Here is a 17,272-nt window from a genome sequence, read left to right on the forward strand (position 1 = left end):
AGCCAGTCAAATAAACCTAGCCTTTGCCCTCATGCAGGTTGTGGTCTGTTGGTCTGTCAGTGATAAATCAATAGGAATTTATGTGTCTGCGCTTGATATATGATGCTAATGTGTTATGGGATTAGAAAAAAGCCCGCAAGGAATGCGCGGTGATGTTGATCCCAGAAGACTGTTTCTTCGCTAGCTTGTTTATTTTTAATTTCTAAGATGGGACCTACGATATTCCCACATCTCATTTCTCTCCTAAATCCCATTCTCACAGATGCTCGCAAAGGACAGGGAGACTATGGCTGCCACACGATGCCTGCCACGAGGAGCTGAGGTTTGGAAACCATTTTTTATTTCCTCCTCAGTCTCTTGAGTCTGGTTGATCTTGTCTAGAGCCCTGATAATCTCCTAGACAAAATATTTAAATCTTCTGCAGCTCGTGCGGCTTTGAGGCAGGAATATTGTGGCTGAAATCCTAAATATTTTGGAATATCATTAATGGGAGGGTTACACAGCAGATGCGGTTCGCAGCCTCCATCCCCAGAGGAGGTTAGAATCTTTGTGTTTGGAGGTGTACGAGAATAGTCAGCAGTTTCTCCAGCCTCCCAATTCTGTTTTTTTTTTTTTTTTTTTTTTTTTTTTTGTCCTTTGAGGCTGACTCCCACTTTCCTCCATCTGCCTCTGGTTATCCTCATTTTTTTTGTCTTTGTTTTCAGAAAAGGATTTTAAAAAAAGTGTTAGCATTAAGGAGGGGCAGAGGAAGGCATTGTTACTGGAACAGTTAGGTTTTCTGCTCACTGTCTTTTTGCAGAAACTGAAGCTTTAGGCCTAAGAAACCACTCTTGTAACTGTTGAGTTTCAGATGTAGGCTAATTAGTGGGTAACGGGTTTCCCCAAACATTGTCCATCATAACGTATGGAATCAGGCATAACTAGCTCTGCGGTGAGCTTCAACGCTGGGTGTTTTCTAGAAGAGACGAAGGCCCATGTGTGACCTGTCAGAGGTTCCTTTTTTCCTTGTTTTGTGCAAAAGACAGCAAGATTTTTTTCCCTTCAAAACTCTGTCCTGGGCATCATTGGTGACCCCAAGAGGGAGAGATTGTTTTCTTCATTGTGCACATGAATCAGCTGTGTGTTACAGAAGCCGGGGACTTTCTACTGGCCACACAGCTCAGAGCTGAAGCTGGTGTGAGCTCTGGCTCATGGATCAAGCTCTCCCGTGTGGGTGAGGAACCATTCAGTGTCTCTGTTGCCTCTCCCCTCCTGCTTCCGAACTACTGCAGGCTAAACATGCTGACAGGCCAAGTTGGTTCTATTTTGAATTTAGTTAACAGTTATTCTTGAGTGTATCTATGTGTGCATGAAGGGTACATTTGAGCACACATGTGTGTCACACATGTAGAGGCCAGGGAACAATTTTGTGGAGTCAACGATTTTGAAGGAGTCTCCTTTTACCTTTATGTAGGTTGTGGGGTTCTTTAATTATTATTATTGTTATTGTTGGCTTTGCTGTGTACTCAGGTAGACAGCCTCCTGCAGCAAGCACCTTTACCTGCTGAGCCATCTTCCATTTTGTAATAATACAATTACAATATGTGCGGGATTAAGCAGGCCTTGTGTGTGTGTGTGTGTGTGTGTGTGTGTGTGTGTGTGTGTGCAACACTGCAGCAGTGGGGTGACCACGGCTGCCTGCCTGGGGTACTGGGGACCCTCCTTCTTCCAGGAAGGTGTTGTTGGGGAGCCTAAAGTCTGTGTTTCCAGATCCACCCCATTTGCTTCCCAACCCACAGCCCTGCACAACTTCTGTGACCTCTGCAATTCTGCATTCAGAAAGGCTATCAGCCACCTGGATAATTGCTCCTTCAGGAGTGCAGACAACCAGGCAGTGGGATACGACAATAAATGGCTTGTAATTCTAGGTCTCAGATCTTTGCTGGAACATAAAATCTGCTCCCCACTTCCTGGTGTTCACAACCTGGAGAAATCAAAGCTAACCGTTAGAGAAGTCATTGCCCGCCACTCACTCCCCGCCCTCAGATGGAAACAAGCTTCCCTTTTAGGGGCCTGTGGGGGCAAGGGAGACATTTCTAATTTTGCCATGCTTCTGTAGGAATTTTTTTTTAATAGGGGTAAGTTTTCACCCCCAGCCATTCCTCACCACAGGGGCCTGATTGTATCTGAGGAGGCCGCCCTGGCTTCGGGTCTTTTATTTCCTGTTGGGGTTTTAAAGTTGCCCTTGTTTAGGTTGACTCCATTTTATAAGTCAGCCTGAACGTTGGAAGGCAGGAGGCCTGTTAGACTGTGTTACGGCTTTGGGGCAAAGGAATCACAGGGCAGCTTTCTTCGCGATTGCCAAGCGGACATATGTCCTCAATTATCCCATTTGGAAGGACTGGGCCCTTTGTACCACCCCTCCCCCGAGTCCTTCAGTCCAGGCCTCCTGCTGTCACGGCCACGTTCAGAAAGACCTGGGGATATGGCTGTAGGGAAGTCGAAATGTATGTGCCAGGTCCTTTACAACACTGGCCTCTGTCCTTGTTCCTGCTTGGGTATCCTTGGAACCAACTAAGCTGTTTCTGGGAAAAGAACACAAAATTTATCTACCCTGGAGGACACAGGCCAAGGGTTAGTGGAGAGACTATGGACATTAGAGACGGACAGACCTAAGGTCTTTTCCTGGTCTGGTTGTCTCATCTTGGGAAAGGTCACAGAATCATCCCGCCCACAATCCGTCCTCTCTCTCTGTAATCTTCGGGATGGTACCTAGGATTTAATACCTGGCAAGTGCTCTAATAATTTTATTTCTTTGTTTTTTTACTTATTTATTTCTGAGACAGGGTCTTATGTAGCCCAGGTTGGCTTCAATAGCAGAGGACGATCTTAAACCATTGATCCTGTTGCCTCTGCCTCTCAAATCCTGGGCTTACAGGCCTGGCTTTCTCTTTTAAGACAAAGTCCCACTAAGTTGCTCCGGCTGCCCTCGAATTTGTGATCCTTCTGCCTCTGCCTCTGCCTCTGGAAAACAACCGTCTAAATGATTAAATTTTCTGAATCCCAATCTCTCCTTTTGGAAGTGGGTTTGAAGCTGTAAGGAAACTGATTTTGGCTGCATAAGAAACTGGATGTATGGGCGGTTTCTGTGTAGGGGCCTCCCTGAGTGACTTCTGAGTCTCAAGCATTTAACACGGTACCTATTTCTGCCCCCTTGTCTCTGTCTGTATGGATTTTCACCTAGCCACCTTGCCAGTCATCCCAAGTGTTTCAAGATGAGCAGAATGGCTCTCCTTTCAGCAAAAGCCCCAACCCCGTGGATTTCACCTGGGCAGATAGATTGTTGGGTACACGATAGAGGTTGCATCTACCACACTCTGTGATCTCTGGAGTTACTACTGAGTCAGCACTGGTCCCTGTTTAACTTTTATGTTGGCCCAAAAGTCAATCGTTTCATTCTCTCATCGTGGGGTTTTATGATATTGTTTGGGCCGGCCCGGGCCCCTGGCTTACAATGCCCTTCCACCTCAGCTCCCACATGGTTTGTTTTGGTTTATGGTTTCATCCAAACTTGCCTGGCCTCGTTGTTTTGGGCCTTTTGAGGGTAGCATCATCCAGAGTATGGGAGGAGGGACCTGATCACCTTATGGAGTTTAGAAACAAAGGGAGGCAAAAGAGGGTAGGCCTCGCTCAAGCCAATTTCCCCCTGAAGAGTTCTCCACTTCTCCAATGGCTGGGGACAGACCTCTGCAGCTTTGGGGGCAGTCTGGGTCTAACCATTCCTCCCTCAGCCCGAGAGGCTCGTCTCCACTGCATGGAGCAAACTGCATCTCAACTGACAAGCTTCCCCTAATTTAAACAGGTTCAGAATTTCCTGAAAGTCCCTGTCCAGATTCTCCTCTGAAGCTGTTTGCCAGACCCAGATATGAGCCCTGGGGTGGGGGAAAAAGTCAAAAGAGCAAATCCATGCTTCTAAACTACAGAGGCAGGGGGTACACACGCTGTCAGGACTCCCCTCTCCCACTGAATCCGAATCTGTAATGAAATAACCTATGTTTTAAGGTTCTGGAAATATCCCCTCTATAGCTCCATGTCAACTTCAAAACAAATAGGTCTCTTAAAGGACTCAGAGTTTAGCCCCCACCCCCACCCCGCCCCACCCCGCCCAACCCTGCCCCCAAGCCACATTCTTTGTGCCATTTCTTAACTGCTCATTTTACGAGTCCTGATTGGAGCCATAAAATAGCATCTGTGTGTTTTCAGCATCCTCCTGCTACCTCCCAGCAAAGCCTCCTTCACGCACTACGGTCTGTGCACACCAGGGCACCAGATTCTATTAAAAGCACCATTAGTATGCATTGTTGTTGTTTGTAGGTGTGGTTTCTTCCCAGCGATGGCTGGAATCACTTCTGGAATCCATAGTAGCATCATCATTAAGGTGTGTAGAAGGTAAACAGATCCTTAGTCGACAGGAATAATTGACCAGGGTGGAAAAATGCTGCCGCCATATTGTCTCTTCTCATAATAATCCAGGGAAACTGCACAAAATGCACTCGGACAATCGAAACTTGTAGTACGCCTGGCCATAGGAATGCTATGAGGGTGACATTTCCACAGTAATGACGGAGCTGTCTGTCACATTCCCCTGAGAAAGCAAAGAGTCAAACCATTGCTGGGGTCTCCCTGGGACTCCCCTCTGAGACTGGTTCAGAGCAGACAACAGCAAATCCTTTCCAGAGAAGCTGTTCTGCTTGGTGAATTTCACTGTGCTCAGAGACCAGGCGAGGCACCCTGACTTTTCCTCTGTGGCTTCACCGTAGGGTTCCTCACATAAGCTCACAAGAAGTGCTTTAAAATACTCCCCAAGTCCCAGTAAAGGCGGAAAGTGTAACTCAGACAAAAACCTTTCACTCCTCTGGGAAACAATGTCGCAGCTGGTTACAGAGATCAGAAATGGGAATTGATACTTGCAGCCCTCTGGTACCAGCCCCCTGAACGGTGCTCACTTCTTCCAGTGTTTTCGTCTTCCCTGGTCCATCATCTTTCTTCAAAGGATAAGGTGTTTTGTGTGAGGTGTCCTGAGCTGATTTTCTGGGGAGTCAGGAAGGGGAGCGGGGTTCCACAACTGATGAAATCGGGTCATGTGTTTGCTCCATGTTGTAATTCGTTCTCAACTTTGAAAGAACCACAGGCTTCGGTGTAGCCCGAGGCCACATTTGTACAAAGCTACGTGGGCAGTTTTTGATCTGGAGCCCCAACCTCAATGGCTGCTTTGAGGCATACAGTGCAGCGCTGTCAGAAGAGACCAGGGGAGCACTACTACACACAGTAGCCTGACGTGGCCCTCACGCCACTGTGAGCTGCAGATGTGTGCCTCAGGTCAGCTTGCAGATTCCCACAACCCTCCGACCTAGGTTACACCTGCTTCTTTTTGCTTTGCCCTTTAAGAAAATCGAATATATATTTAAATAAAGACTTTTAAAGACGGGAGAACTCAAGAGAGTGTGGCAACTCCTTTGCATGTTTTCTCCCCTCCTGTTAAATTCCTCACAGCCACTTTGATGTGGCTAACTCTTGTCACTGAACAGATTCTAAAAGACTGGTTGCAAAGTGCCAAGGCCAACTGATAGATTAAACACCTGATACCATGACAGAAAGTAGTTGACCGAGTAAAGTTCAGCTGCTTTCCCAGTCACATTTGGATTGTCCATACAGAACGTTTTCTTGATATTTGCTACCAATATGTGCCCTTTTATCTCCCTCCACTTATCAAGAAATTAGTGTGTAACAGGTGAAACCAGTAAGCAAAACGTTTACTCTTGTAAAAGTAATGTATGCCCATATTAGAGACAGGATAATAAAAGAAACTAAGAATGTGGAAGTTTCCTTTCACACCACCATATACATGAAATGGGATTCAGGGTTTAGATGTCTCCCACAGGTTGAAATGTTGAAAGCCTGATTTAGCATGGTGGGTTGTGGTGTGCATTGTCAGCACCAGCCCAAGTTCTCAGAGAACGGCTGTAATCCCCAAGCCAAGGATGAGCCTCAGTGTAGACAGTGTAGTGTTGATGAATAGTAACTGACAGACGGACTGACTGACTGACTGAATGAATGACTAACTGACTGAATAAATGAATGATTGACTGACTGAATGATTAACTGAATGACTAAATGACTGACTGAATGATTGAATGAATGAATGAATGAATGAATAAATGAATGATTGACTGAATGACTAAATGACTGACTGACTGAATGATTGACTGACTGAATGATTGACTGAATGAATGACTAAATAACTGACTGGATGAATGAATGATTGACTGACTGATTGAATGAATGAATTACTGAATGACTGCCTGACTGATTGAATGGACGAATGAATGATGCAAATAGGAAAGGTTGTGTGGACTTGAGGCAGGACTTCCCTGAGCAAACTGGATGGAATACGTCCTTCGATTTCTTACTAGAATATCGAGACATTGTTAGGTTTGCTGGAATATGTGAGGCGAGTGGGAGCTACAGCAGGAAGGAGTATCGGAGGAGAGAGCAGCCCCTCTGTTTGCTTTGCGGCTGCAAGGCGGATGGGGAGCCCATGTGGAAGTGATCTGTGTGGCCACGCTCTCCCCTGGACAGTCCACTCGCTGGTTTCATTTTGTTGGCAGGCTCTTTTTCCCAGTAGATTATTCTACATTAGCTGATCAAGGGCTTCTGGTCTCAAAATCTCAGCCTCTTCTCCCACTCTCTCCCACGTGCCAGGGAATTTTTCTTGGCATTTGAAACCAAAACTATAGATTGGCTGTGGGAATTCTACTTGGCTGGGGGTAAAATAACCAATGATTGCCCGTAATTGCAGAAAACAATTTTGAATCTTATTAATGAGGTGTTCTAAACAACATCTTTTAGCCCTTTGTCTCACTTAGCAGCTGATTCACCAAGGTTCAGTGTCCTGGGATTCATAGTCCTCTCCCCTCGTGACAGCTCTGGGCCCTTGGGCTTTATAATCAACACAGCTGGTCATTTCCAGGGCCGTTTTCCCAAGGCTATAAAATAAGCAGACTTGCTGGAAAGCCATACACCTTCAGCCCCAGCCAGCCAGCCACGGGCTACCCCTATGTGAGGTTTACTTTCCTTCCACAGGCATGGGAAGTCCTGAGGTTAGAGATGTCAGGGGCAGGTCCCTGTTGGCCGGGAATATCTCCTTTGCCTTTCATTTCCTTCCTGCCACCCAGACCCCAACATCTCTACAGCAGGCCAGGTTGTAGGGTGCAGAGCAGGGCTTCTGTGGAGGAGAGGAGGCAAGTGTGGCAGTAGAAGTTGATGAAGTGGCTGTAAGATGCTGTCTTTCAGTGCAACCTGAGGGCAGGGCACGTGTAGGTCAGCGCTGTGGACCACGGAGACCTCAGCTAGCCTGCTCTCTCTTTCCTAGAATGCCTGCAGCTACCCGCTGCGGCTGCCCGCCTAGTACTGATTTGCCGTCTGCCCCACTGTCTGTTCTGCCAGGCACTAACTGCTCTGGGGCATCATGGGTGCTGCTGTTATTTATTTGAACATCAGAGTGTAAGCGCCTTGGGGTCAAGGACCTTGCTGTCCTGGCTCAGACCTTGTACCTCCTGTGAAGCCCAGAATACACCAGACACTTGAGAAACGTTAAATGGATTAGCAGAGAAGGTGCCTAACAGCTTTCGGGTATAGCGATAAAATACTTGAGACTACCGACTTTAAAAGAGGGAAGGTTTACTTTGGCCTCAGGGTTTGGAAGCTTCAGGCTCTGCATCTTGATCTGTTGCTCGGGACCCATAGGACGTAAATGCTCACCCCATGATGCCCCAGAAATAAAGCAGAGAGAAGGGGTTGCACTAATTAACACTGGTCCTGAAGGGGCTTGTATCCAGTGAGCTAACTTCTTTCACTAGACCACACCTCTTCTGTGTGTGTCTTGTTTACAACTCCCCCCTTTGGCAACAGTGTCTCGTGCAGGCTAGCTTTGCCTCCCTATTGGGAACTCAGGCTGAGGAATGCGCTCAGAACATGGGGCCTTTGCAGGACACACACATCAGAGAGGAGAGTGTGGAGACACACAGAGCTGAGAGAGAAAGAGGAAGTAATGAGAGCATTGGTAGGTCACACAGAGAGTTGGGCATATCCTATCTCTGACTCATTCTTCAAATCTTTCTCTGATTCGTCACCTTGTCTACCCCTCAACTAGATGTCCCTTTCAAACATGGGTGCTTCCTCCATGAACTAACTGTACCTTTGTTGTTTGGAATTTAAGACGAGTGCTAATGGTGTATTTGTGTGTTCCAGTCAGAAGGATTAAAGCTGTGTCATTCTGTCAGACCTAGAGCTCTTTGGATGTGATCCCTTTTCAGAGCAGCCATATTGCTGGATTAAAATTCCTCTACAGGCTTGGTTAGAGGAGGAGGGAGCACAGGCTGGAAGCAGACATGGGATCAGAATGCGCTTTGTTGCCTGGCAGTGAGGAGTCATTAAAGATTGGTGGGTGCCAGGCAATGTGACGATTCCCATGGTGATGATGGGTAGGCATCAGGGAAGACCAGCCGGTGTGAGTCCTGCAGTGACACTCGCTCAAGTGTGGGGTCATAGGGCACAAGAAAGATGGAAGGAGGCAGAAAGACCCTGCTTCATGTGGTCCCTAAGCAGCATTCGGGTTAGTCAGATGCCACAGGAAGGAAGACGGTCCCTTCGAATGGCCGGAGGGTCCTCTGGTCACTTCCGAAGGAAGGTCTAGTTTTCTCTAGGGTTTCACCATCTCTTCCAGTGTAATTTCATTGTAGCTGAGAGGGCAGTGCTAAGGGTTCTCTCAAGGCAAAAACTGATAGAAAAGTGTATTTTTAGAGCCATATTGTAATTGCATCATCTGGGGAGCAGAAGAAACAGGCGTTCAAGGTCATTTTGGCCTGCCGACAGCCTGTGCTTCATGAGGCACTGCCTCAAATAACAAGGGTAAGATGGGTTATTCAAAGATGAGAGACTGGCTTTCTGAGCCTCAAGTCCCAGAGTTCCATGAGGGAAGAGATCATCCGGTTGCTAGCACAGGAACAGCCAATGTTCTGAGTCCCTTCCTTCACCACCTGACTCTTTGTGTGGAACGTCCAGGGGTCTGTGGGGTCAGATGAGTTCATTAGGGTGAGGTGCCTTATGATGTCAGTGACTTTGGAAGACATCTGACCTAACATGTCAGATCCGTGTCACTGTGTGATGCCTTCCTTAGGTTACGATGCCCCCACCAGAATGCCAGCTTCCAGAGCTGTGACTTAGAAACCTTCTGTTCTTTATAAATCACACAGTTTCAGGTATTTGGTTATAGCCACAGAAGTCGGACTATAGCCTAGGTGTCTACGTGGGTTTTGTTTTCTTCCCCAGAGGAAGCTCCTACTCAAAGGAAATCACTTGCCCCTCCCTTCTTTCCACAAAAGAATGTTCTTTTCTTCTTGGGACACCACAGTTATGTTACTTTTTCCAGTCCAGAAATATATCCCAAGGAAGCATGGCAGCTTTTATGCTCACACCGAGGGAATGTCTGAGCGGGCTTTGTGTCTGCAAGTGTGTGTCCCAGTGGTGAGTTTGACGAGAAAGACTCATCAACTGTTGCTAAATGGAGTATTCCCGTGTGAATAAAGCTCAGTTTACAGCCAAACCAGACTCTGCCTTGTCTGGGCGTGGACTTGAGGTTTTGCCAAAGGAGCCCCAGACATCTTCCCAAGTTCCTGTGTGGCCCAAGGTGCTCCCAGTAAGTCAGAGTAGGAAGCTGCTCTCTGATGCACACCAGTTAGCTGCCATCCAAAGAGTGGGGTCGTCCTTGTCACCACAACAGCTGTCTAATTTCCTAGACAATTTGTGTCTATCCAACTGCCTGCATGTGGATGCACATACATTTGTGTATACGTGTGTGAGTGTGTGTATGTGTGTGAGAGTGTGTGTAGTATGTGTGTGAGTTTGAGTGTGAGTGTGTGTGTAGTGTGTGTGAGTGTGTGTATGAGTGTGAGTGTGTGTATGTGTGTATGTATATGTATGAGTGTGTGTGTGTATGTGTGTGTGAGTTTGAGTGTGAGTGTGTGGGTGTGTAATGTGTGTGAGTGTGTGTGTGTACGTGTGTGAGTGTGTGTGGTGTGAGTGTGTGTATATTAGTGTGTGTGGTGTGTGTGGTGTGTGTGTATGTGTTAGTGTGTATGTATGTGTGAGTGTGTGTGAGTGTGTGTGAGTGTGTGTAAGTGTGTGTGTGAGTGTGTGTGAGTATGTGTGCATGTGTGTGAGTGTGTATGGTGTGTGTGTGAGTATGAGTGTGTGTGAGTGTGTGTGTGAGTGTGTGTGTGAGTGTGTGTGTGTGAGTGTGTGTGAGTGTGTGTGTGTGTGTGTGTGTAGACAGAGGTCGATGCCAAGTGCCTCCCTTCATCACTCTCCACATTACTGTTTGAGATGAAATCTTTCAATGAATCTGGAACCCATTGATTTGAGGTGGATGGCTGTCAAAGGAACTCCAGAGATCTGGCCGCCTCTACCCAGCCGTTGGTTCTCACATGAGTGCTGGGGAATCTAAACTTAGTTCCTCAGGCTTGCAGAACAGGTAGTTTATTGAATGAGCCACGTCTCCAACCCTGCAGCTTCCTGGAGATTCCCAAGTGGCCCTGCTTTGAAAACCATGGAGACTGGTCAGCTGAGGTGCCTTCAGATCTAGGGTCACCCCAGGTTAGGCTCCCAGCTGGGACTCTTCCTGGTGTACCCACCCATAAATGCTGTTCTGGGCCTTGTTTCCTGACAGAGCCTCCAGATATGGTGCCACTGCGTATGCGGTTCCTCCACATATCTCTCATGTCCCCTCTCTCCCCATTTCCCAAAGACCCCGGAATTACATACTTTTATAAAGAAATTAAATCCTCTCTGACCCTTGTCTTCTCCTACTACAGTCACACAAAGAAAGACTTGCTAGCGGGGCCATTTGGTCCCTTCTTGGGTCCCATCCCCTCTCAGTTATTAAGAAAAACAAGTGAACTCGTTGACACCACACTGAGTTGAGCGTGTAGGTGTCCACTTGGCATGCACCCACATGTGGGCTGGGTGAGGGGCTGAAGAGCTGGGCTGATAAGAAGCTATTGCCCTCAGGGCAGTGCTTCAGCCTGCAGCGGGGCTCGTTAGCCACATCTAATGTGATGTCTAACAATGACTGTCAGCTGGCCAGGCTCTAGAATCACTTAGCAGACGAGCTTCTGTGAGGAACGCTTCTAGATTAGGCTAACAGAGATGGAAAGACCCACCCTAAACATGGATGTGCCATCCCCTGTGCTCAGGTCTCCCACTGACTTAGAAATAAAGTGAGCTGAATTGCTTCTGCTTCTTGACGGTGGACATGTGTGACTGGCTGCCTCACACTCTCTGTCATGGCTTGCCCGCTGCGAAGGGCATGTAGACCCTTGACCTGTGAACCAGCATAAACCTTTCCTTCCTTACACTTTATTTTATAGTTGTGTATAGTATGTGGGTCTGTGTGTGTGCGTATATGCATGTAAGCGATGCTCTTGGAAGTCAGAAGAGGGAGTCTGATCCCCTAGATCTGTAGTTATAAGTGGTTGTGCATTGCCCCATGGGGATGCTGGGAACTGAACTTGGGTCCTCTGTAAGAGCAGTGTGTACTGTTAACCAGCCCCTGTTTTAAGTGATCTATTTATTTATTTGTGTGTGTGTTGTTGTTGTTGTTGTTGTTGCTAAGTGTTTTAGCGATGAGAAAAGAACCCATCATTCCCAGGACAGCTTGCTTGCAATGGTCTAGGCAACTGGGAGACAGGGCTGGCCTAGAGATTCTCTTAGAAACACAGCCCCACAGTCCCACACAGAGAAGTATTTTCTTTAGCCTCATTCTTGCAGGTCTAGGGGTTAGACCCAGGTGTTGTAGATGGCTTTGCTCCTGAACCACACTGCTCACCCCATTCATCTCCACTGTTAACTCTAGGCCCTGGGGATCCAGAGATTTGCTGGTGGCCCAAGAAAACCGTGGAAACTGGAGTCAGATGTTCCTCCTCTTGCAGGATACTTACTACCTCCCAGCTCAGCTGACACTGGGGATGTGTAGATCTTCAACCCCCCCATGCACCATTTTCTCTTTTTCCAACCTCCTCATACAGTCAGATATTGTGCTGCTTGAGTTCCGAGTGAGATGGCACATGTGAACTTCCCTGCCTCCTCCCCCTCAGACACAGCCTTGCCTCAAACCTTGTAGAGAGAGAGTCAGTTTTATGTTTCCTTCCATGCTGGGGCAGGGTGGAAGTCTCACTCAGCTCGTGTGAATCCTACCGCTTTCTCCTTAGACTCGGAGCGGACGCATGCACATGTGCACGGATGTGGCTTTTCGTGGCATTGCCGTGAGAGTGAGTACTGTGGTGGCAGGGGAGTCTGTTGTGTGCCCAGCCGCCTCTGTCCTGCTCCTGCCCGTCACAGGCCACACTTTAGAGCACCACTACCCAGTTAATGGGCATTTAATACCCGTGGATCGAATGAAATTGTTTTGCAGCTGGAATTTTCCGCGACTGTAATTACCAAAAGATTCTAGTTGTTGATTGTGGGTGTCTTCCCTGGAGCTGCCACGGGGTGAGAAGCTGACCTAGTTCCTCTGTAGCTCAACTTAATAAACAGCCTTAACCCATTTTTAGGTCTATTGACTGATACCCTTTGGGTGAGTGTGGCTTTCCATGGCGGGGGTAGAGATCAAATGCAGTAGGATGTTCTTTTCCCCCAGTCAAGCTCACTCATTTTTTTGGTTCACAGCAATTTAGGTCAATTTCAGCTTTTAAAGAATGAACCTCTGTAGGGAGAGGAAATTAACCAGACCTTAAGGGGGCCTGGTTACCATAATTAGACCCCAGAGAAGGACTCTCAGTCTGATAAAGCTGGGGCAGGGCCCCATGACCACTCCAGGTCATCACCTCACATGGAGACCATTGTGGCTTTTCCTGCTTCCTGACAGGTATGGTGACTGTCAATGATTGGGGATGTGCTCCCGGGTGTGTGAGCACTTGGCTGGCATGTGGGAAACCCTGAATAAATAGAATAAAAAAGATGTGTGCTACAACCCTGAAAGCCTTCCTGTTTCTCCTGCTCTTTTTGTGTCTCCCCTGGCAGAATAGACTGTGTCCTCTTTCTTCTTGGGAAGAGAGTCAGCGAACTTTAACCCTCCACAGGACACAGGTGTGGGGCATAACTCAAGCAGGGACAGAGGACATTAGATGGGAAGACTCGTGGCAAAGACAGGGCACAGGATGGAGGTGTGGCCAGGCTATCATTCGATGGACTATCCAGAACTTTCCAGACTCCTTCAACATTTTAACGTTATTTTCATACTGAAGTTTGATTTAAGTCAACAACTACTCTCTAAATCGCCAATCATGGCCTTTCACCAGTCCAGGTCCTCAGACTTGAGTGATGTGTGGTGATGGGCGCTTCCCCGGGAAGCGCAGGTCTTCTGGGAGGATGGGGAGTAGAACTCTAGGCGTAAAACTCTACTAGAAGGAAGGTTGTGGTAGAGGAAGCTAGAGCAAGTGCTGAGGACACATGGAATTTAAAAAGTGGGGACATACCTACAGAGTACAGGGGCACACGTGAGTAACCCCAACACCAGAAAGCAGGTGCAGCGGGATCCAGAATTCCATGCCAGCCTGGGCTATGGAGTGAAAACTTGATCAAAAAACAAAACCATCAGCAAAACAGGAAGGATCGTGTTAGGTGGGTGAAATAAGAAAGACCTCATGAATGAGAGGACTTGGAGTCCGGCCATTGAGATTTACCTGGGTCTCCTACTCCTTTGGTTTAATCTCCGTGTGCGCATGAGTATACAGGTTCCTGTGGGGGACAGAGCTCAGTGGTAGGTGTCCCTCTAAGTTGTTCTCTATCTTACGTTTTTCAAATAGAGTCTCAGCGAATCTGAAGCTCGCCAATCTGGCTAGATTGGCTGGCCAGTAATCTCCAGGAATCCCTCTGTCTCTGCCTCCTAAACTCAGGTCCTCATGCTTAAGCAGCAAGAACTTTACTGATAGCCCATCCCTCTTGTCGACTGAATCTTTTCCTTATGGCCATTCCTCTGGGCTTCCCTTCTTCCCAGACCCACATTTTCACCTTTATCACAAGAATGCATGCACATGAGCAAACACAGCGTGTACCTACGGTTTGAGACTGCTTACGTGTGGTAATGTCTTCTCTTACTGCAACAAATGCCTGAGGAAACCAACTTAATGAGAAGACAAGTTGCCCTTTCTCTGTGGAATCACCATGGCGACTGGAACCCTGTGCACATACCCTGAAAACTGGAGGGCCTTCAAGGGCCTCATCACTGCTCAGTACAGCGGAGCTCAGGTCCATATGAACCACCCTACTTCCACTTTGACCAAACCAACTGCACCCCTGAATTTCTCTGAAAATTTCCTGTGGCAAGCTTTCAGCATTTGAGGGTGATGGAGGATTCGGATTCTGTGTGTTTGAGAGCAATGCCATCGCCTATGATGTAAACAACGAGGAGCTGTGGGGAAGTACGCCAGAGGTGGCAGGTCAGGTGGTGTAGTGGGTGAGCTTTGGTGACAGTGACGTCGTCCCTCCAGCTAGCACCTGGGTGTTCCCCACCTCAGGTATTAGGCACCACAACAAACGGGCCACTGCAAGAGAGGAGGTGAATTGAATCTTGGGGCTTCTGGACACTCACTTGAAGACATGGACTTTTCTGGTGGCTGAGCGAGTGACACTGACAGATATCACAGTTGTCTGCACCCTGTTGTGGTTCTATAAACAGGTCTTAGAGCCTTCTTTTTGCCAGCCCTTCCCTAGTACCAACCGATGGCTCCTCACCTGCATTAACCAGCCCCAGTTCAGGGTCATCTTGGGGGAGGTGAAGCTGTGTGAGAAGGTGGCGCAGTTTGATGCTAAGAAGTTTGCAGAGCAGGCCAAAAGAGAATACCCCGAGGAAAGAAAGGGATTCATGAGAGGAGGAAACAGGAGCCCCAGGCTGAGTGGAAAGAGGAAAAAAAGGCAGCTGTCCCAGCTCCTGAGGAAGAGATGGATGGGTGTGAGCAGGCATTGGCTGCTGAGTTCAAGTCCAAGGACCCTTTCGCTCACCTGCCCAAGAGTACCTTTGTGGTGGATGAGTTTAAGCGAAAGTACTCCACTGAGGACACCCTCTCTGTGGTGCTGCCATATTTATGGGAGCACTTTGATAAGGATGGCTGGTCCCTGTGGTGTGCTGAGCACCGCTTCCCTGAAGAGCTCACCCAGACCTTCATGAGTTGCAACCTCATCAGAGGAATGTTCCAGCGACTGGACAAACTGAGGAGGAATACCTTTGCTTGTGTTATCCTCTTTGGAGCCAACAATAGCAGCTCCATTTCTGGCGTTTGGGTCTTCCGAGGCCAAGAGCTCATCTTTCCTCTGAGTCCAGATTGGCAGGTGGACTATGAGTCGTTTACCTGGTGGAAACTGGATCCTGGTAGCAAGGAGACCCAGACCCTGGTTTGAGAGTAATTTTCCTGGGAAGGGGGCCTTTCAGCAAGTGGGCAAAGCCATCAATCAAGGAAAGATCTTCATGTGAACATGTCTTGCCAGTCACCTAGCTGCCCACACCTACCCTTCAAGGGAGATGGGGTTGACTAAAAGGAACTGAACATTGAAAGAAAAAAAAAAAAGAAGACAAGTTAATATAGGCTCACTGTCTTGGAGGTGTCAGGCCATGGCTGACTGGCTTTGTTGACACACATCAAGGCTGTGTGTAACAGGGCAGACCTGGCCATCTCACGGCAGTTGGGAAGTAAAGAGAAGGTGAGAAACAGGGTCTCAGTATCTCCTTCAAGCTCACGACTCAGTGATTAGCTTCATCCCACTGGGCCCCAACTCCTAGAGCTCCTACCACGCTCCCAAGAACATGGTGGGTAGCTGAGAACACTAAAGACCCCCAGAGGAACTTTAGGGTTGTGATCTCAGGGGTCCAGTGGGGTCTCACTTGGTTTTTCCCAAGGAAATAGAGCAAGCAGGGTGCTTGGAGTTCTTTTTGTAATTTGAAAATGTGCCCCGTGCTTTTCCTTTAGAAAGATAGGATTTGGGCTTGAACTAATCTCCCAAGATTTCCCATGAAAGGAGTCCAGCCCCGACCTCATAGTGACGTCACCCGTTTCTCCTTCCTCGACCCCCCTCTTTGCAGTGCTGAGAATGGAACTCAGCGTCTTTTTCACACTAAGTAAGTGCCCCTCCCCCCGGCTCACACCTCAGCCTCTGAACGATGATTTCATTGGAATGACTGGCCAGAAAAGAAGAGAGAGAGAGAGAGAGAGAGAGAGAGAGAGAGAGAGAGAGAGAGAGAGAGAGAGAACTGCAAACCACCCTGTCCGTGTCAACATTTCCCTAAGACAAATGACCCTGTCTTTAAGTGATGCTTGAGAGCAGACGAACTCGGGCTGGTTAGGAGGAGGTGCCCGCCCATGTTCTTGAGCAAGGTCCCACACTACCCCCACTGTCTCCTCAGTGGCTCCCGGGAACAAAAGGCAATTCAGATCACAGAATATTACTTCTCTCGCCACAGCACCAAACTATTAAAAATAAAACTGTCCCTCAAGGCAAAACATTTCGTTTATTTTCCTTTGAATGACTAACTTGTTTATTAAGATGAACCGAGTGACTACATCTAGATGGAGCACAGGCAAGAAAAATTGATTTATTGTAGGCTTTCGGAGAGCAGGCCTTTTGTTCTCTGGAATTATCTTTGGATTTTAAGTGAAGAGGAGCCATTTTGTTTGTTTGTTTGTTTATTTTGTTTTCTCCCAAAATTGGTGTGACTGAGCTCTGCCTCGGATCACTCTGCCTCAGGTAGTTCCGTCTTGGGTAGTGTCCTGTGTGGCCTTGAGTCTCATGGAAGATCATCCTCCTGAGCTATATAGCAAGGTGTCCCTTTGAGGCAGACTACCTTCCTTCTTCCGCTGAAGTTTTTAGTGTTTAATAGAAAAACATTCCCCGTTTATCTCATTTCATGTTTGAGACCCTGTCAGACTGTATCCATGTTCCCTCCAGGTTCCCAGAATCACCTTTGTGTTATCCTGGCCCAGCCCGGGACCGGTACTTGTGTCACCAGGGAAGTTTCTATTGCTGCCCTTTTCTCTGGAGACACAGGATGTGTTCACAGGCTCTTCTGACCAGAGCCCTGTTTGTTCTAATGGGGTAGAGCTTGATAGACGAAAAAGGTATAAACAATTGGAACACCAAGAGACCCCGCCCATTACAATAACCCCACCCACTCTGATAAACCCCA

At 47.8% G+C, this 17,272-nt stretch overlaps 1 protein-coding gene and 1 pseudogene across 1 annotated transcript in view; both read left to right on the plus strand.

Moving 5' to 3' along the window:
• Window positions 1-16,338, plus strand: part of Eef1g-ps1 (eukaryotic translation elongation factor 1 gamma, pseudogene 1) — a 55,946-nt pseudogene extending 39,608 nt beyond the window's left edge.
• Kif26b (kinesin family member 26B) overlaps window positions 1-17,272 on the plus strand; it is a 405,645-nt gene that overhangs the window by 41,311 nt on the left and 347,062 nt on the right. The window lies entirely within an intron of this gene.

The sequence above is a fragment of the Rattus norvegicus genome, chromosome 13 (assembly GCF_036323735.1).
Source record: "Rattus norvegicus strain BN/NHsdMcwi chromosome 13, GRCr8, whole genome shotgun sequence".
NCBI lineage: Eukaryota > Metazoa > Chordata > Mammalia > Rodentia > Muridae > Rattus > Rattus norvegicus.